Here is a 22086-nt window from a genome sequence, read left to right on the forward strand (position 1 = left end):
CCATGTTAAAAACTGACGTTTCGGTAAAAAAAACTACACCGATGGAGTAAATAAAACAAAATGCATCTCCAAAATACCAACATGTTTCTACTGAATGAATTGCCATGAATGGCATAGTAAGAACTCCCACCAGAAAATCTGCCAAGGCCAAGGAGAGCACAAACATGTTGGTCGGGGTGTGAAGCTGCCGAAAAAACACGATGGAAATAATCACCACCAGATTGCCACACGATGCAAGTAGTACCCCAGCTGCAGCTATACAGTAAAGCATAACATTAACAGAAGTTGTTCGGATTTCTTTGACACAGCGAATATTGCCAGAATTAATACAATACTGCACGCTTTGGTTTTCTGGAGTGTTATCCATTGCCTCCAAGCTGTAACTTAAGGCAGTCTCCTTTAGAAGAAAGAAAACAATTGCATTTATAATACTTGTTTAGACACGCCCACGTTTTACGAAAGCCAATGACTTGGAAGAAACTGGCAAATGCACATTAGACAGCAGATTGGTAGCGCAGCTCTTGTCGATGCTGCTGTGGATTTAGGTTCTACACGTTTTCAATGTTCTGCAGTGATTTTCTCAACTGTAACATACGTTAATTTAGTTTTAAGTTTCAAAAACAGGGTTCGCTATGTTAATCAGGTGAAATTAGGAACGTAAGTCATGTGATTCACAAGTATACCGGCCAAGGCAGTCCTGTCATTGGCATGACATATATTTAACTACACAATAGTATGAAGCCGACTGAGATCCGGCAATGAACGTAAGCTGTTGGTCTTTCAGATGTGTGACGTACATTCATTGTGAATGTGTAAATTTAAGAAACGGTATTTAAGACGATTAAGAAGGAATCAGGAGAAATACACTGAATCATCGCTGGTGTAACGGAGAGACTCTGACCCATACAAATTATGGGGTGCCAAACAGGCAAATATAATGATTTTCGGATTATATAAATTCAGCGTCGGAATATATAAAGTTACTCCTGAATATATAAAGGTCATTGTCGAAATATACAAAGTCATTCCTAAATATATAAAATCAAAACTTGAATATATAAAGTCATTCCCAAATATATAAAGTCATTCCCGAATATATAAAGTCAGCGTCGGAATATATAAAATCATTCCCGAATATATAACATTTCAGTGCTTGTCATGTCACTCGTACTAGTGAAAGGTAAAACGACAGAAGCCACTCAGAGCCGATCAGGCTTGTGAGGTTCGTCCAAAAATGCGCCCATACAAAAAGAATAAATAAATATAGTGTTCAAAATGCCAGGCACATACATCATTTTGAATGAATTAACTGAACAGTGGGTTTTTTTAAATATTTTTCTGAAGATGTTTTTGTAAACTTATTTCATTACGTTGTATTAGGAACTCATTGATTTTACTAAAAATGTGCCTGAGTCGTTTCAATCAATATCATTATAATCTGACATTAAATTTATATATTCAGGAATGAGGTTATATATTCCGATGCTGACTTTATATAATCAGGCTTTGACTTTATATGTTCGGAAATGACTTCATATATTCCAACGCTGACTTTATATATTCAGGAATTACTGTATATATTCAGGAATGACTTTATACATTCAAGTTTTGACTTTATATATTCAGGAATGACTTTATAGCCTATATTCCGACGATGACTTTATATATTCCGAAAATCATTGTAATTGCCTGTTTGGCACCCCATATTATGTATGTATGTATGTATGTATGTGTGTGTGTATATATATATATATATATATATATATATATATATATATATATATATATATATATATATATGAACTGCTTAAAAAATTAAAGGAACACTTTGAAACCTCACAAGATCTCAATGGAAAAAAAATCAGGCTGATGTACTGATATGGTCTGTGTAATGTGTTAGGAATGAAAGGATGTCACATTGTTTGATGAAAATGAAAATTATCAACCTACAGAGGGCTGAATTCAAAGACACTCCAAAAATCAAAGTGAAAAAATGATGTGGCAGGTAAGTCCATTTTGCTGAAATTTTATTGCAGCAACTCAAAATCTCACTCAGTATATTGTATGACTCCCACGTGCCTGTATGCACACCAGACAATGTCAGGGCATGCCCCTAATGAGACAACGGATGATATCCTGGGGATCCCCTTCCATATCTGGAACAGGGCATCACTGAGCTCCTGGACAGTCTGAGGTGCAACCTGGTGTCGTTGAATGGACCAAAACATAATGTCCGAGAGGTGTTCTATTAGATTTAGGTCAGGCGAGCGTAGGGTCTCAATTCCTTCATCCTTTAGGAACTGCCTTCATACTCTTGCCACATGAGGCTGGGAATTGTCATGCACCAGAAAGAACCCAGGACCCACTGCACCAGCATAGGATTGGACAATGGGTCAAAGGATTTCATCCCAATACATACTGGCAGTCAAGGTGCTGTTGTCTAGTCTGTAGAGGTCTGAATGTCCCTCCATGGATATGCCTCCCCAGACCATCACTGAACTGCCACCAGTCATACTAAATGATGTTACAGGCAGCATAATGTTCTCCATGGCTTTTTCAGATCCTTTCACGTCTGTCGCATGTGCTCAGGGTGAAGCTGCCCTCATTTGTGAAAAGCACAGGGCATCAGTGGTAAACCTGCCAATTCTGGTATTCTACGGCAAATGCCAATTGAGCTCCATGGTGCTAGGCAGTGACGTTGGGCCCTCAGACCACCCTCATGCAGTCTGTTTCTGATTGTTTGCTCAGAGACATTCACACCAGTGGTCTGCTGGAGGTCATTCTTTAGGGATCTGGCCGTGCTCATTATGTTCCTCCTTGCCTAAAGGAGCAGATACCGGCCCTGCGGATGAGTTAAGGAACTTCTACGGCCCTGTCTAGCTTTCCTAGAGTAACTGCCTGTCTCATATAATCTCCTCAATGCTCTTCAGACTGTGCTGGGAGACAGCAAACTTTCTGGTAATGGCATGTATTGATGTGTCATCCTGGAGAAGTTGGTCTATGCAACCTCTGTAGGGTTCAGGTATCCCCTCATGCTATCAGTAGTGACACTGACAGCAGCCAAATGCAAAACTAGTGAAAAAACAGCCAAAAAAGATGAGGAGGGAAAAATGCCAGTGGCCTTTACCTGTTAAACCAATCCAAAGCAGCTGAAACTGATTAACAGTCCCCTCTGCTACTTAACAAGATCAATATCCCAGAAGTTTAATTTAATTGATGTTATACTCTAATTTTTGAGTAGTATATATATATATATATATATATATATATATATATATTGTGGTAGATAGGGGGTGCTCTCGCTCCCTTGAACCCCTGTCCACGACTCCAGACACCAGGTAAAAGTCGACAATTCGACTTTATTCTTCAGCCACAGTGTACAAAGCACACTCTCCACCACAATACTCATACAAATACTCAATAATAAACACAATAAACCAATCCTCCAGCTCCCAGACACGTTGCCACCCTTCCACCCAGCTCAGCTCACCCTCTGGGAGCTCCCACAGTCCTTTTATATATCCTGACCCGGAAGTGTTCCAATCCACAGTCCATGTGACTCTCAATCACTTCCGGGTCAGATACAAGTTCTTTTCTTCACCTCGGAAGCACGTCATTCCTCTTGTTCATCTGTGCTTCCGGGGCATAGGGAAAATAGCTATTGTTCCTCCCTGCAGAATCCCCTAGTGGAAGACTACATTGTCCAAGATGTCCTGCTGGTCTTCTAGGGACCTCCATACTGCAAGGAGGGCTCCACCTGGCGGCTTGGGGGTAATGGCCGGGATAAACGGCCGGCCATCCTCCACAATATATATATACAGTGGAACCTCGGTTTGCGAGCATAATTCGTTCCGGAAACGTGCTCGCAGTCCAAAGCACTCGTATATCAAAGTGAATTTCCCCATAAGAAATAATGGAAACTCAGATTATTCGTTCCACAACCCAAAACTATTCATATAAAAATGATTAATCTATAGTAATAAAAGGCAAAGCCCTCACTCGCTCACTCACTCACTGACTCATCACTAATTCTCCAACTTCCCGTGTAGGTAGAAGGCTGAAATTTGGCAGGCTTATTCCTTACAGTTTACTTACAAAAGCAGGTTTCATTTCGAAATTCTACCCGTAACGGTCATAACGGTCGATAACGGTCGACAACGTCCGCCATGTTGAACTTTCTTATTTATGGCCCCATCTTCAAAAAATTTGGTAGGCGGCTTCCCTGCGCTAACGGAAACAGATGTACGTACTTATTTTGATGGTATGACGCCACTGTCGGCCGCCATGTTGAACTTTCCAACGTCACTAATTTTCCAACTTCCCGTGTAGGTAGAAGGCTGAAATTTGGCAGGCTCATTCCTTACAGCTTACTTACAAAAGTTAAGAAGGTTTCATTTCGAAATTCTACGCATAACGGTCAACAACGTTTGCCATGTTGAACTTTCTTATTCATGGCGCCATCTTCACGAAATTTGGTTGGCGGCTTCCCTGCGCTAACCGAAACCAATGTACGTACTTATTTCGGTGGTATGATGCCACTGTCAGCCATATTGAACTTTCCAATGTCACTAATTCTCCAAATTCCCGTGTAGGTAGAAGGCTGAAATTTGGTACTTATTTTGGTGGTATGATGCCACTGTCGGTCGCCATATTGAACTTTTCAACAGTCTTTGTTACTTATGGGCCCATCTTCAAGAAATTTGGTATGCGGGTTCCCAACGCTAACTGAATCCTACTTATGTACATATATACGTCCATAGCCTGCAGCTCAATCACCGTGTGAGGTGGCATTGGGTCCCCCATCCCAAAGCCTCCCACGTTGTTGGCTGCCTGCCTATATAAGGCCATCCGTTGCTCCAGTGTTTACATTCCCTTCCTTGCTTCGCCACGGGATTCACGTCTCCCTGCTGATAACTACAGCCTTTATATTTAATCCACGGCTTCTCCGCTGTTTTAGTGTTCATTTATTACGATTATAGTCACTCTTGATATCTGGAGAAACATTGTGTCTTATGTATTGAATGACTGGGACAGGTTCAAGGTGTGGACTGATGACAGTACAGGAGATAATTATACTACACAGGAGCACTATAAGAGTGAAATGCTTAAGCCCTTCACCTATGCATCTGCATGTGAGTTGATGGCTGCCACTGATTTGTTCGGTTATCACTTTCAAGTGTACCGAAATGGCCAAATATTTTACACCTTTGGACAACCGCCAATGCCTCTTAAACATCTTAGATTGACAGGTGATGATTTCAATAGTGCACACTTTGATGTTTCTGAATATTTAAACTCTCAAAAGCTGGATGTGAAGTTATCGCTGAAGCCAGTTGTATGCTTACAACGCTTGACAGATGCCGAATGTCACTTCAACACAAGTCCTGCAAATACTGTCGTAATTGAAACAAACCATGAAACTCAAACCGATTATGACAGCAGCAATCCAAGCTGTGAGATTTGAAACAAGATTACTGTTCACATGGCCAACTGTACTTGCATGCTTAAGAGTAAGCTCGGCGCACAGCTTGGTCATATTACAACCGGAGGGCCGAACTCACAATGTGCTATACAAAGAGATCCTTAACAAATAATTAATGGTATATTTTCCCTCAGTTTAAAAAGGTTTAATTTTAATTTTCTTCTTAATAAAACTTTTAAGGCAGTACTTCGCTGTTGCGAAGCGCGGGTATTTTGCTATATATATATATAGATATACAGTAGATATAGATATAATGTATGTGTGTATGTGTATATATATATATATATATATATATATATATATATATATATATTTATATATATATTTATATATATATTGTCAGGGATGCCGGGGCAATGACCCGGCCGGGACGCCGTTAGAGAGCGGAAGAGGGTGAAAGCCCACCCTGGATCACATGAGAGCCGCCTTCCTGGTTGCTCTGGGGGCCACGGGTTGAGGGCATGGAAGCCCTACCCTGTAGGGGTCCGTGGTCACCGCCAGGAGGCACCCCAATGCCTTGGGGACCTGTTGCCCCAGCACTTCCGCCACACCAGGAAGTGCTGGGGGGAAGATTTAGGATGACACTCGGAGAGCTGCCGGGAGGAGAGCCGGCACTTCCGCCATGCTGGGGCTCGAACACTTGGTGCTCATCTGGGAACTGTATAAAAGGGGCCGTCTCCATTCATTCAGGGCTGGATTCGGGAGGCGGAAGGACAAAGCTCAAGAGAGGTGTGGAGGCGGCCCGAAGACAGGCATTTGTGTGGCCCGGACTGAGTATTTGGGGTGTTGTGCACTTTATTCTGGGTCTGAGTGACCAAAATAATTGTACATAGTGTATATAATAAACGTGTGGTGGTTTAATTACAACATGTCCGACTGTCTGTGTCCGGGTTGGCTCCACAATATATATATATAGATATACAGATAGATATATAGATATAGATATAGATATATATATATAATGTGTGTGTATGTATGTACAGTATGTATGTGTATATATATATATATATATATATATATATATATATATGACAGCAACACTCATAACAGTGACAAAACAAATACATTGACGATCATGTTACGTTATTTTCAAGAAGTTTCCTTTTCCTTTTCATTACTTCTTTAACACACTACTTCTCCGCTGCGAAGCGCAGGTATTTTGCTAGTACAAAATATAAAGTAAAAATACATAAAACAAATTAACCTGCACTTTACCTTTAAAAAGAATCATGGCTGGTGTGAGTGAATTTCTAAACTCTTGTGGGATTCCACCCAATGGAACGACATGCGGAAGAGTGTCCCAAAGCAATCGCAGTCTCCCAGCGCTGTAGCAGTTTGCCGTATAAGTGTATCCAAAAAGATCGCAGACATGCTGTAAGCGCCTGACGTCGATAGGTGATACAGGGAACATTATAAAGATACCGCTACAATAAATAACCAAGCTGTTGCTGTTTCAAGCTGAATAAAGCTGGTGTTGTTAAAGTACTGAGACTTAGCTTCGTGTTTTGGGGCGCAAGACGGGACTCACACTTCACAGAACACATGTGTGTGCGCGCACACACACACAGTCACAATGCTGTAGTAAACAGTATATGCTCGTACGGCTGTTGACTATATGAGTGAGGCACGCAGACTCAGACGGAGAATAGGAGACGATTGCCCGAGAAAGAGAGAGAGAAAGAGAGAGAGAGAGAGACATGCGAGCAAGAGAGAGAAGAACAATCTGCTCAGCTGTGATCACATGACGCTCAGCAAACAAAGTGTATCCATACTACTCGTATTGCAAGACATCGCTCGCTTATCAAGTCAAAATTTATTAAAAAATTTAGCTCGTCTTGCAAAGCACTTGTAAACCAAGTTACTCTCAAACCTAGGTTCCACTGTATATATATATATATATATATATATATATATATATATATATATATATATATATATATATATATATATATTTATATTTATATAATTTTTGAAATTAGAAAAAATATTTTGCGCATTCTTAGCCAAACAAAACAGTGACATGAGGCAGGTGCTCACGTTGCGTAATGTCACAGGCAACACATGGATGGGAATGATAATTTATTGTTATTTATTATTATGGTTTATGAGTAGAGAAAGCGTTATATCATGACATGAAAAATACAACATTTAACAGTTGCTTAAAGCATGCAGTTAGCACAGCAAGCCATTGCCAAATTGTACTAAAGATGACATCCGTTCATTTTCTAGTCACACTTATCCACAGCAGGATGTGCGTAAATCATCATAGAGGATGGTGAAATGCTACATATGTCATTAGAGCAGATTACTACATGTCAGGTACATCAAGTATCTCGGCAAGCTAAACAGAAAAGTCTTCTTTACAAGGGGACAAACAGGCCATAAATCATATATTTGTCTGCATAGTCTACTGGTTTACATGTGAAGATATTTTTATGAGTACTATTGGTTTGCATGCATAATTAACTGGTTTTAACAGTAGCCCAATTTCCGCCAGTACTCTGTTGGCTAACAGTACTGGTGGCAGCTGTTGTTAACCCGGGTCTCGACCAATACGGTATGGAATTCTGTATTGTTGTCCACATATTGATCTGGCAAAAGTTTTCACTGGATGCCTTTCCTGATGTAATCCTCTTCATTTATTCGGGCTTGGAACCAGGACAAATAAACACACTGGCTTGTGCATCTCCTGTGGCTAGGTTGTTACAGTTCAACCTGATGCTTGAAATTTTTCAAAAGTTTTCATGTTTAAAAGCATTTTTTTTACATTTCATGAGTTGTATGTTAAAACATTAAATTGGGGTTTCATCTGTTAAACTGTTCAGGTTTTGATTTTATAGTGGCACCATATAATCCTTAAAACAGTTAATAAAAACCTATAGGGATTTTATGTGTGTGTGTGAGAGAGAAGCATGTGATGAATTACCTGTATTGGAATATTTTGTTAATTTCATAATCATTCTAACTTTCAGCTAATAGTTTCTGGTCCAGACTGCTGCTTCATGACATTGTGTCTGCAAATGAAATAAGGCGTCTCTCCATTGAGAACATCCTTCCATTATTTGACAAACAGAATGTTATGAATTGTTGATCTTCCAACAGAGTGTTTGACTTTGTAGGTTTTGTATACCCCTTCTTAATCGGTCTGATCTGATTCAACTTTGGATACCTAAAGCCTGCCATTTTCTTGTAGTGAATGCTCTGTAGGTTATCCTGATCCTTTTGTTCAGGGCTGCCTCTGCAACCTAATGTGTTATTGGAATAAAACTATTATTTACTGTAATTTCATATTACAGTTTGTTAATGTTGTTTGCTGTAAAATTTATAGCAATTTGTCACAGTGCAGAGAGCAAATTGAATTTACATTTGTCTCTGCGTTTATCATTGCCCAGCTGTTTTCAGCTGCTTCTGTACTTTCAGAATTTAGACATAACAAAAAGGCAACATTTACAATTAAGCCCAAATTAGTAAAAAAAAATTGAATGATCTAATGTTTATGATGAACTCATCTTTATAATTCTTTTTACAATTGTTGCTTTCAGTCCTGTAATTGAATGTATCATAAATGATTTCTTTCAAATAAGAGTAAATAAAATGTTATTAATTAAAAAAGACCCCGAAGTAAACTGGGTATTCACAGTTTTGTTTTAAACTTTGCATCTTTTTTTATGCCTTTGCACTACTTAAAGGAATGCCTTGTTGTCTCAAACAAGTAATATTGTGCAATATCCAGAACTTTCAAACATATGGACGCTCGAAGCACATATAAATCATGAACGAGAGGGTTGATTTTTTGTCTCTTTTGCTGAAATACTTCTCCAATGATACAGCACACAATCAACCATAAAATCACTATGGAGCACCCATTAGATTACAAATAATTCCTTTAGTGATTGGTATTACAATAAAATGGTATGTACAATCTTAACAAACTGAAACAAACTATCAAGCACTGCACTACAGGAAAAAAAAAGAACAGTGAGCACCTCCAGCTTACTTTGGGATCTTTTTTTATATAACTTTTTAATGGGGAAAAAAAAAGATGTATGTCCACCTGTTAATGTACTCCATTATTTACATATATTGGGAACTGTGATCGCCAACAATGTAATTGAATAAAGAATGCTATATTAACTTTCCCTCACTCAACACACAACTTAACTGAAAACTTCCCTGTGGACTGCCAGGCAAACCATGTGCGCACCACCTTCTTTAATTGTGCACATCACCTTTTTTAATTGTGCAGCACCAGATTTAATTTTGTGTGTCACCTCATTTGAATGTGCACATCACCTTAAGTGTGCGCGTCTCCTTGTTTAATTGTGCACGGTACACCTTTATATTTTTTGTCACTTGCCCTTCGGGGTAAGTTTAGGATGAAAGGAAATGCGAGGCAAGAAATGCTGAACACATACCTAAAGCAAAACTTTTTCCATGTTTTAGTAATAATGATATGAAGACTTTAGTCAAAATATCATAAATAAAACATGCACTTTTATTCAGGAATATAACCAAAGAAAACATAATCATTCAAAGTAAATGCTCTTGTCAATGAGTTACAAACCCAAGCTCTAGTGTTAATCGACAGAAAGCTAATACATATTCCTGGATGGTGCAGAGGTAAGAACTGCTGCCTTAAAACCAAAAGGTTGCCATTTTGAGATCTGCCACTTTACGTTTTGAGTAGTGAGCTGCTATTATTATTACTATAATATAATAAAAACATACATTTGATTTGAGTCTGTAACACCTGGTGTAAATTTTGGCTACTTCTAAAAGTTAGCGCTTTTTTTATTATTCAGTTTTATTCTCTCATTGATGTTCACATGGTACAACGAACCTGCCTCTGCCTCTCTGACTTGATGCAGTTTATCTCCATTCTTTTCACAAGAGCAGTGATGACCACATTTGGTGCTGTGCTTGATGCCTGCTCAGAATTATTGTATTGGCAATCAAAGATATGATGTCCCGTGATCGCTATCAGACTGGACAAAGGCAGAACCGTAACAACAGACAGCCTCTTCACAGCGTTTTCGCTGGGTAATAGACTGCTAAATCGCAATGCAATTCTGCTTGGCATCATAAGTAAAATGGGACTGCCACCTGCAGGTAAAGTTATTTTAGTATGCGAGAAATTTGCCATGCTAGTATTTAGATCTGATACTTGATCTTTACACATTATACATGTCACATCATTATTAGTATAACATGGAAAAAGTTTCTGCTTTAGGTTTGTGTCAAGCATTTCTTGCCTCACATTTCTTTTCATCCTGCATTTACTCAGATCTTTGTACACATGGAACACACATGAAATGCATGTATTCCAAATAACGATACACTGTATTATTTACCCTATGCAACTCCAGGCACATCACATGCAGATAAGCAGCCTTGGATTGAGCTTGGAGAACTTTTTGCCAGAGTTGGGTTTCATCAAGTAGGGGGATTTCTAAAGATTGTCCAGGTCTCGCTGAATTGTTTTTAAAGTCTCTTCAGTATTTGCTGTCCTGCAGTTTTAATGTCATCTACAAACTTCTAAATTCAGAAGTCTAAGTCATTAATATGAATTAGAAAAAGTAATAGACCAAGTACAGACTAATGAAGAAATCCACTGATGATCTCACATTATATGGACTTTTTTTTATCTTACTCTTCTTTTCTTATCAGTATTATTTGACTCCTCTCAAGTAAATATCTTGAAATCCTGTTTTGTATAATTACCTCTGTTGCCAAAAGTATCTAGTTCGTAATTTAATCTTCAGTGGGACTGTAGCAGAGTCTTTTTGATCATCTAATTAAAAGACAAAGACTGGACTCCTTTGGTACTGTGTCTCTCCCGAAAATCCTTGGGTACCGTTGGTTTGACTTTGTGTCGAATGAGCGGCTGCTCATGGAGTCCCGAATGAGGCACATTACCTGCATTTTGGGGGAGCATCAGTTAAGGCACCATGGCCATGTGGCACGTTTCGCCGAGTGTGATCCAGCACGTAAGATCTTCATTGTTGTTCGGTGGGTGGGACTTAACCCGGGTTGTTTCCTCGTGTCGTGGGTGCAGCAACACACTGTACCAGTGCATGCTCCCAACCTCTACTACTCCATTTGTACATTCAAAAAATGTTTAACCATTCTGGTTGGTATATTGAATATACTGTATTCATTCATGTATTCTTTTAATTAATTTATAGTTGCAATTTTCTTAATTTTGCATATTATTAAAAATATTTATTTTTCTGCAATCATTAGGATTAATTTTGTTTCCCTTCTTGCAGATTAAAGTCACATGTATAACTTTCCAGTTATCAAGTATTTTTCCCATCTGAAGTGATTATTAGAATATGCTTAGCAAATTTTCATTAGTAATGCCTTTCATTCTTTCAGCAGAAGTGGTAAAGTCCTGTTGGTTCTAGGGGTTTAATTAGTCTCCAAATCTTTGAAGGCCTTAATCATACTGTATATGACACTCTTATTTAAACATACAAACTTGTTTTTCATTCTGCCTGAGGCATCCAATTTGCTTCTTCTTTTACCAGTGGTTCAATAAAATATTTATTGAGTTAATTCACAGGATGATACTCATTTTCAAAAATTTCTGTTAATGCATATCTGAGGTTTCTTTTGTTGTTATTTACCTGAGTAAACAAATTATTTTTTTCTGCATCTGTTAATATCAAAAGCTTTCTTTAATCCTGTTGCTGTAGTGTAAAGCATTACTGTAAGTCTGAATTTTTGGTAGTTTATTTTCTTGCAGATTAATCTTTTAGAACATTAGACAAATGTATTTATTTTTTTAAGATATTAGACAAATTTAGACATGAACGAGCCATTCATCTGAAACAAAACCCACCATTCCCATCCACTTAATTTGTCTAAAAAAACGTCAAGTTGGATTTTGAAGGTCCCTAATGTCCTATTGTCTAATACACTACTTTGTATCTAATTCTGTGTCTCTATAGTTATCTATTTGAAGCAAAAGTTCCTAATGTGTGTGTGAAATTTAGTCTTAACACAGTTTCCAATTGTGTTATCATGTTCTTGTTGTACACACATCGGGTACAGAGTAGAGGGAGGAACTTCCGATAACTCAGGTATGTCATGGGTGTACAGGTAATGTGTAAGAGGAGGCGGGACTTATGCCGATTACTCTACACTAATTGGCTAGAACACCTGTCACAACAATTAATGTTGACTTATGTTTATTTTTTACTGTGTCTTCTATTTTTCTATTCTTCATTTTGTAAAGCACTTTGAGCTACATTTTTTTGTATGAAAATGTGCTATATAAATAAATGTTGTTGTTGTTGTTATTGGTGCCCCGTTATTCTATTCCTATTTCTTAGTACCCCACCAACTTGATTTGTCCTTTTGCAGTTGGTGATGGAGCATAACCACAGATATAAATTCCTAACTGTGACAAATCTATTGAATTGTCAATTGACTACCTATGCACTATTACATCACCCAAATTCACCAAGCACTGGAAGAAGAGAAATCTTGATAGTGTATAAGGCACTCAACAGTAGTTAGGCATAATCCGAAAGGTACAACAACAACAGTAATTTCTATAGCACAGTTTCATAAAAATGATGTACCACAAAGTATTTTACAAGATGTTAAAGAAGTATTTACATGTGAAGAAAAACAAATTAAAATTAGATAAAAAATAATAATACATAAATAATGTACATAAAAATAAATAATGCACACTTATATAAGATAGATTCATAATTAAGAGAAAAAATTTAAAATGCTCAAAGAATTTTTTTTTTAAATCTCTAGGTGATAGTCTGATAAAAAATTTAAAAAAACTCCAACTTAGAAAATTTGTAGGTGTTTCAGGCCAAACGTCTACCCAGACCCCTCTTGACAGTTCCTAATTCTACACAAAATGTAAAACTTAGAAATGCCTTCTCCCTTCAGCTGAGGGAGCCAAAAAATACAGTCTGACTCCATGATAATGTCTAGGGATTCATCCATGAACAGCAGTGGCTGTGACTGTGTTCAGCCACTAGTAGTCTAAAATTAAATTTCATGATATTAATCTTGATAATTTTTCAGCTCTATAGTGATTATAAAGGTTCCTTATTGCCTGCCGGCCTGCTGTCAACATGTCCATGATTTCTGCAGCAGCACAACGATGGGGATATGATGGGGAGATATTTCCTAATGTACTAAATGGAGCCAGAGAGGTCACACACTGATTGTAATGCTCAACCAGAAGCGCCTTGAGTAGAGTTAGAATGTCTCACAGTTGGTAGGTCACATTATTTGTTATTCCAAGTGGAAGTAAAGCTTAGTGGAAATTGTTAGAGAGAAAATCCATCAGGACCACCGAATGGAAGAGGTATCTAGCATTCTTTTCTCCGGAACAGCAAGTGTGCTTCTCTCCCCCTAGCAAAACCAGAATATGAAGCCTCACGTCCAATTGTACTCCAGCGGATGTCCTGCCCCAAAATGTAGAATTTTTGATGCTCACTTTCCAAACTTTCTGAGTCTATTGGCCTGCTTCAATGTTGAGGGTTTTGTCAGTCTCAACCATAATGACTATAACCTCTTTCATGGCCATGATGAACCATGCCTCATTGTCTGTCAATTGCAATTCTTTGATGACTACATTTGAATATGCAATGGTTGATGTCTATCAATACTTCTATAATATGTAACACCAGGTTATGACAGTTGCAAAAATTCTCAGATGATTCTGCACTTTAGGGGTATAAGACAGAGTATATAAGTCAGGTAGAGAACTTTGTTTTTTGGTGCAGAGAGAATTGCATGCAGTTTAACTTTATCAAAATCAAGAAATTGGTTATTGACTTCTGCCACACCGAAGAGCCTATACGCCTAGTTAGTATTCAAGGAGGGGATGTAGAGGTGGGGCATTGATACAGTTACTTGAGAGTGCACATCAATGATAGGCTGAAATTAATGCAATGAATGCACAAATCACAGTACCAGAGAAAATATGGATGGCGTATGTTTGAGTTTTGGTATATGACATCAGTATCACTGCTTACTATCAACATGTGACGGCAAACCACACTGTATTGCCAATAGGATCAATTTGTATGGTTTGATGTTTGATGAAAGATTCATTGTGGTGAAGCAAAATATTAAACTTAAATGCTGACATGTGAATGTGCTTTTCTTCATCCATTTCTCGCATAAGCAAAAGAAGCGTTGCATACAGTATTCCCCATTGTAATAATGCAATACATTTAAAGGTCTCACATATCATCCATATCTCTGTTGCTATCTTTTGTTGTTTATTTTTGCAACATATTTGTCCCTCAACTTACAACTCAGTGAAAGTGGACATTGTTTTCTCACCGTGATAATGTCTCAAAATACCACCTGGTGGAGTCCTCCAGATTTACTTAACACTAGAATTACCAGAGCCTACGAAAAAACTCGTAATTCCGTCCCACCTTAAACTGCTTCTTAAATCCCTTCACACCTCTCCGCCAGCCCTTTGTCTTCTAAATGTGCTGATAAAGAGAAGCCGGCTATTCCATCCCCCCACCAATTTAGAACGTGTACGAACTTCTCTCAGCTCATGCCTTGATTGAGTATCTGGGAGTGAAGTGGAGTTTTAGAGTGAAATAATAGATCGTTGTTTGGAACACACGCATTTCATGTCTGTTCCGTTTCTACAGTAATCTGTGTCAACACATTGTTAAAACAGAAACTTTTTTATATTCTAGTAGTAGATGACAAAATGTAGGCATAAACTATATAATGTATGAAGCCTGAAGTCCAAATAGCAAAGAAACATTTTCACAAGAATAACACAATTGCACTTTTATTCAAACATATAACTGCAGAAAGAAAAAGCCGCCTTAACATGCGACATTGACACCAGTTTACTATAACTGACTCCGTGGTTCAATAGATACAGCCCCGCTTGGGAATCAAGGGTCACGGGTTCGATCCTGCCCCTCCTTTTGAGAAGTAAACTGTTCTTAGTCTTACTGTTTTAGAATAAAAACATACATTTGATTTCAGTCTGTAACAGCCGGTGCAATTTATGATCTTTTTTTTTTTATTCACTTTTCACTCTCTCAGTCGCGTTCAGAATCAATCCATACAACCCCATCTGACACGGCTGTTTTCACTAAAGACGCGCTATAGCTCTGCAGTGTACCACGATGCATACTAACGCTAAACCCCCCCCCGGTTCTGACACACAAACGCTGGCGAAGCTGCCTTCTTCGTATCTCACCGTCACTTGCTTTTCTTTTTATTCAGTTTTATTGAGTGTTCCTGCCAGTCCCGCATGTTGCTGTATGCTTTTCTTTTGCACCCAGGACATGCAGAAGAAAGAATGGTAAAGACCAACTTCGGCGCTATATGCAATCATCAGACACTCCCCATCTGCCCGTGTCGTTCAAACACAGGAACATATATTGGTGTAAAAGTATAACAAAAGTGCACTTTTATTCAAGTGCACTTTTTCCATCGCCTTTTCCTGTAAGAAGCAGTGTACACACTTCTCTCTATGCTGTGGTTTCTATTACACACCTGAAAGAAAGAGACAATACATATGAACATATCCAGCATACAGCAACATGCGGGACTGGCAGGAACACTCAATAAAACTGAATAAAAAGAAAATCAAGTGACGGTGAGATACGAAGAAGGCAGCTTCGCCAGCGTCTGTGTGTCAGAACCGGTTGGGGTGGGGGGGCGTTAGTATGCATCGTGGTACAGCACAGAGCTATAGCGCGTCTGTATTCTGTTTCTTTTGTACTCCAGGGCACGCAGAGGAGAGAATAGTAAAGAGCAGTAAGTTCGGCGCTATATGCAATCATCAGACACTCCCCATCTGCCCGTTGTTTTGTTATACTTTTCAATACTTTTTATACTGCTCAAACGGGCATGCTCAAAAAATACACGTGTAATGCCACGAAAAGTGCACGCAGACACTTCATTTCGCAAACAAAACAAGTGCACTTTTATTCAAAACTACCTGTATAACCGAAGAAAAAGAAAGCAAGATACAGTAGGCGATTGATACGACATCTTGCATGGTGCAATGCTAAGAAGTGCAGATTTTCATTCCGTGCTATATAAAATCATCACATTCAAATATTAACAGTTCCCACACACCCAAGGACCGTCCTTCCTACATTTACGACACGTGTACTTGTTGCCGTGTACACACCTCTCTGTGCTATGGTTTCTATTACACTGAATGAGCACCTGACACTGTACTTTCTTCCCTGGGGGAAGGTCCCGCATCAGAGAATTTCCAGTTCCTGCATAAATTCACACCATCTGACGCTGTTCGTTTTCAAATAATATTGCATTAGTGCGATTATATTTTCACATATATTGTCTTTCTTTCAGGTGTGTAATAGAAACCACAGCATAGAGAGAAGTGTGTACACTGCTTCTTACAGGAAAAGGCGATGGAAAAAGTGCACTTGAATAAAAGTGCACTTTTGTTATACTTTTACACCAATATATGTTCCTGTGTTTGAACGACACGGGCAGATGGGGAGTGTCTGATGATTGCATATAGCGCCGAAGTTGGTCTTTACCATTCTTTCTTCTGCATGTCCTGGGTGCAAAAGAAAAGCATACAGCAACATGCGGGGACTGGCAGGAACACTCAATAAAACTGAATAAAAAGAAAAGCAAGTGACGGTGAGATACGAAGAAGGCAGCTTCGCCAGCGTTTGTGTGTCAGAACCGGGGGCGGGGGCGTTAGTATGCATCGTGGTACACTGCAGAGCTATAGCGCGTCTTTAGTGAAAACAGCCGTGTCAGATGGGGTTGTATGGATTGATTCTGAACGCGACTGAGAGAGTGAAAAGTGAATAAAAAAAAAGCTAACCTTTACAAAGATCATAAATTGCACCGGCTGTTACAGACTGAAATCAAATGTATGTTTTATTCTAAAACAGTAAGACTAAGAACAGTTTACTTCTCAAAAGGAGAGGGCAGGATCGAACCCGTGACCCTTGATTCCCAAGCGGGGGCTGTATCTATTGAACCACGGAGTCAGTTATAGTAAACTGGTGTCAATGTCGCATGTTAAGGCGGCTTTTTCTTTCTGCAGTTATATGTTTGAATAAAAGTGCAATTGTGTTATTCTTGTGAAAATGTTTCTTTGCTATTTGGACTTCAGGCTTCATACATTATATAGTTTATGCCTACATTTTGTCATCTACTACTAGAATATAAAAAGTTTCTGTTTTAACAATGTGTTGACACAGATTACTGTAGAAACGGAACAGACATGAAATGCGTGTGTTCCAAACAACGATCTATTATTTCCACTCTAAAACTCCACTTCACTCCCAGATACTCAATCAAGGCATGAGCTGAGAGAAGTTCGTGCGTTCTAAATTGGTGGGGGATGGAATAGCCGGCTTCTCTTTATCAGCACATTTAGAGACAAAGGGCTGGCGGAGAGGTGTGAAGGGATTTAAGAAGCAGTTTAAGGTGGGACGGAATTACGAGTTTTTCGTAGGCTCTGGTAATTCTAGTGTTAAAGCACACGCTCAAGGACAGACCGTACACTGCTTGCATAGCAGCAGCATCCTCAGTCACACACGTCAAGTATTGTTAGATCCCCAGCCTAACACAGAGGAACTTTATAAGAAAGGGTAGAGCAGACTTTTCTTAGAGACTACATTCCTTTAAAATTCTAGTTTTCCTAAAAGCCACCAAAAATGTCTTTCCCCCCAAGCACCCTTCATTTCCTAAACACACACATATGTCCATATCACTGAGCCAATTGTAGGTCGATAACCACCTTTGTTTTGCAAATGTGTCAATTAGAAGTGCTCTACCTTCTCTTAACCATCCCCCACTCAGCCAGCATAATGCACTTCCTGACACAGTAACTCTCTCTATTTATCACCCCCACCAGAAGTTTCCATTTCAGCTCAAGTATCAAGCAATGAGTTGATATATCATTATTTGAAATATTGTACATACATTTCATGTGTGCTCCATGTCTATAATGATCTGTGGAAATGTATGATGAAATAAGAAATGTTGGATCTTGTAGACTCAAAGCAAATGTATGTTTTTATTATATCAAATAAATGTTAGTTTTTACTTTTATAACAGTTGAGCTTATGTGACGTCAACATAATTACAATGGCAGACAGACATCATTTGCTCTTTAGCATTAACTTTTACAACTAACAAATTTACACAGACTATTATTCAATTGGCACCAGCCCACCCTAGGCCTCAGGTCGATGATCGACTTTGTGGTCATGTCGTCGGATTTGCGGCCATATGTCTTGGACACTCGGGTGAAGAGAGGGGCAGAGCTGTCAACTGATCACCACCTGGTGGTGAGTTGGCTTCGATGGTGGGGGAAGATGCCGGTCAGACCTTGCCGGCCCAAACGTGTTGTGAGGGTCTGCTGGGAACGGCTGGCAGAGTCCCCTGTCAGAAGTAGCTTCAACTCCCACCTCCGGCAGAACTTCAACCACGTCCCGACGGAGGAGGGGGACATTGAGTCCGAATGGGCCATGTTCCGTGCCTCTATTGTTGAGGCGGCTGACCGGAGCTGTGGCCGCAAGGTGGTGAGGGATGCCGTCAAGCTGAAGAAGGAGTCCTATAGGACCTTTTTGTCCTGTGGGTCTCTGGAGGCAGCTGATAGGTACCAGCAGGCCAAGCGGAACGTGGCTTCGGTTGTTGCTGAGGCAAAAACTCGGGCATGGGAGGAGTTTGGAGAGGCCATGGAGAACGACTTTCAGACGGCTTCGAGGAGATTCTGGTCCACCGTCCGGCGTCTCAGGAGGGGGAAGCAGTGCAGTGTCAACACCGTATATGGTGGGGATGGTGTGCTGCTGACCTCGACTCGGGACGTTGTGGGTCGGGTACTTCGAAGACCTCCTCAATCCCACTAACATGCCTTCCAATGAGGAAGCAGAGCCTGGGGACTCTGAGGTGGGCTCTCCCATCTCTGGGACTGAAGTCACCGAGGTGAACAAAAAAACTCCTTGGTGGCAGGGCCCCGGGGGTGGATGAGATACGCCCGGAGATTCTTAAGGCTCAGGATGTTGTAGGACTGTCTTGGTTGACACGTCTCTGCAACATCGCATGGACATCGGGAACAGTGCCTCTGGATTGGCAGACTGGGGTGGTGGTCCCCCTTTAAAACTATAGAGGGATCACACTCCTCAGCCTCCCTGGAAAAGTCTATTCGGGGGTTCTGGAGAGGAGGGTCCGTCAGATAGTTGAACCTCGGATTCAGGAGGAACAGTGTGGCTTTCGTACTGGTCGCGGAACAGTGGACCAGCTCTTCTCCCTTAGCAGGGTCCTGGAGGGTGCATGGGAGTTTGCCCGACCAGTCTACATGTGTTTTGTGGACTTGGAAAAGTCGTTCGACCGTGTCCCTCGGCGAATCCTGTGGGGGGTGCTCCAGGAGTATGGGGTACTGGACCCCCTGATAAGAGCTGTTCGGTCTCTGTACAACCAGTGTCAGAGCCTGGTCCGCATTGCCGGCAGTAAGTCGAGCCCGTTTCCAGTGAGAATTGGACTCCGCCAGGCTTGCCTTTTGTCACCGATTCTGTTCATAACTTTTATGGATAGAATTTCTAGGCGCAGCCAGGGTGTTGAAGGGGTCCAGTTTGGTGGACTCAGGATTGGGTCACTGCTTTTTGCACATGATGTTGTCCTGTTTGCTTCATCAGGCCGTGATCTTCAGCTCTCTCTGGATCGGTTCGCAGCTGAGTGTCCTCTCAGGGTTGGGGGAGAGATCCTGCCCCAAGTGGAGGAGTTCAAGTATCTCGGGGTCTTGTTCACGAGTCAGGGAAGAATGGAGCGTGAGATGGTGCGGCATCCGCAGTGATGCGGGCTCTGCATCGGTCTGTCATGGTGAAAAAGGAGCTGAGCCGTTAAGGCAAAGCTCTCAATTTACCAGTCGATCTACGCTCCTACCCTCACCTATGGTCATGAGCTATGGGTAGTGACCGAAAGAACGAGATCACAAATAAAAGCGGCTGAAATGAGTTTCCTCCGCAGGGTGTCTGGGCTTTCACTTAAAGATAGGGTGAGAAGCTCAGTCATCCGGGAGGGGCTCAGAGTAGAGCCGCTGCTCCTCCGCATCGAGAGGAGTCAGATGAGGTGGCTCGGGCATCTGATCAGGATGCCTCCTGGACCCCTCCCCTGGTGAGGTGTTCCGGCACGCCCAACCGGGAGGAGGCCCGGGAAGACCCAGGACACGCTGGAGGGACTATGTCTCCGGCTGGCCTGGGAACGCCTTTGGGATTCTCCCGGAAGAGCTGGAAGAAGTGGCCGGGGAGAGGGAAGTCTGGGCCTCTCTGCTTATGCTGCTGCCCCCGCGACCCAACCTCGGATAAGTGGAAGAGGATGGATGGATGGATGGATGGATGGATAGATATTATTCAATTAAATATATTTATTAGATCAACAACAACAACATTTATTTATATAGCACATTTTCATACAAATAATGTAGCTCAAAGTGCTTACATGATGAAGAAAGAGGAATAAAAGACAAAGTAAGAATTAGAATAAGAAAACACTAATTAACATATAATAAGAGTAAGGTCCGATGGCCAGGGTGGTCAGAAACAACAAAAAAAACTCCAGACGGCTGGAGAGGAAAAATAAAATCTGCAGGGGTTCCAGGCCACGTGACAGCCCAGCACCCTCTGGGCATTCTACCTAACATAAATGAAACAGTTCTCTTTGTATTTAGGGCTCTCATGGAAGGACTTGATGATGATGGTCATGTAGACTTCTGGCTTAGGAACATCACGGTGCTTTGATTAGGTGGTGGTGGTGCAGATTGCCACCACAGAAAACTGGGATAAGAAACAGAAGAGAGAGTAGGGGTTTAGTACGGATTTTAGAGCCACCATGAATAGTTATTATAATGAATTGAATATACACAGCATCAGGATTAAACTGAAATGAAGTTATAAGAAAGCCATGTTAAAGTAATCTGTTTTTAGCAGTTTTTTAAAGTGCTCCACTGTATTAGCCTGGCGAATTCCTATTGGCAGGCTATTCCAGATTTTAGGTGCATAGCAGCAGAAGGCCGCCTTACCACTTCTTTTAAGTTTTGTTCTTGGAATTCTAAGGAGACACTCATTTGAGGATCTGAGGTTACGATTTGGAATATAAGGTGTCAGAAATTCCGATATATAAGATGGGGCGAGATTATTTAAGGCTGTGTAAACCATCAGCAGTATTTTAAAGTCAATTCTGAATGACACAGGTAACCAGTGTAGTGACATCAAAACTGGAGAAATGTGCTCAGATTTTCTTTTCCTAGTTAGGATTCTAGCAGCTGCATTCTGCACTAGTTGCAAACGATTTATGTCTTTTTTGGGTTGTCCTGAGAGGAGTGTGTTACAGTAATCTAGACGACTAAAACCAAAAGCGTGAACTCATTTCTCAGCATCTTTCAATGATATAAGAGGTCTAACTTTTGCTATGTTTCTTAAGTGAGAAAATTCTGTCCTAGTGGTCTGATTAATATGCGGTTTAAAATTCAGGTTACAGTCAACAGTTACCCCTAAATTCTTTACCTCCGTCTTGACTTTTAATCCTAATGCATCAAGTTTATTTCTAATAATCTCATTGTCTCCATTATTGCCAATCATTAA

This window comes from Polypterus senegalus, chromosome 3, assembly GCF_016835505.1.
Source record: "Polypterus senegalus isolate Bchr_013 chromosome 3, ASM1683550v1, whole genome shotgun sequence".
Taxonomy (NCBI): Eukaryota; Metazoa; Chordata; class Cladistia; order Polypteriformes; family Polypteridae; genus Polypterus; species Polypterus senegalus.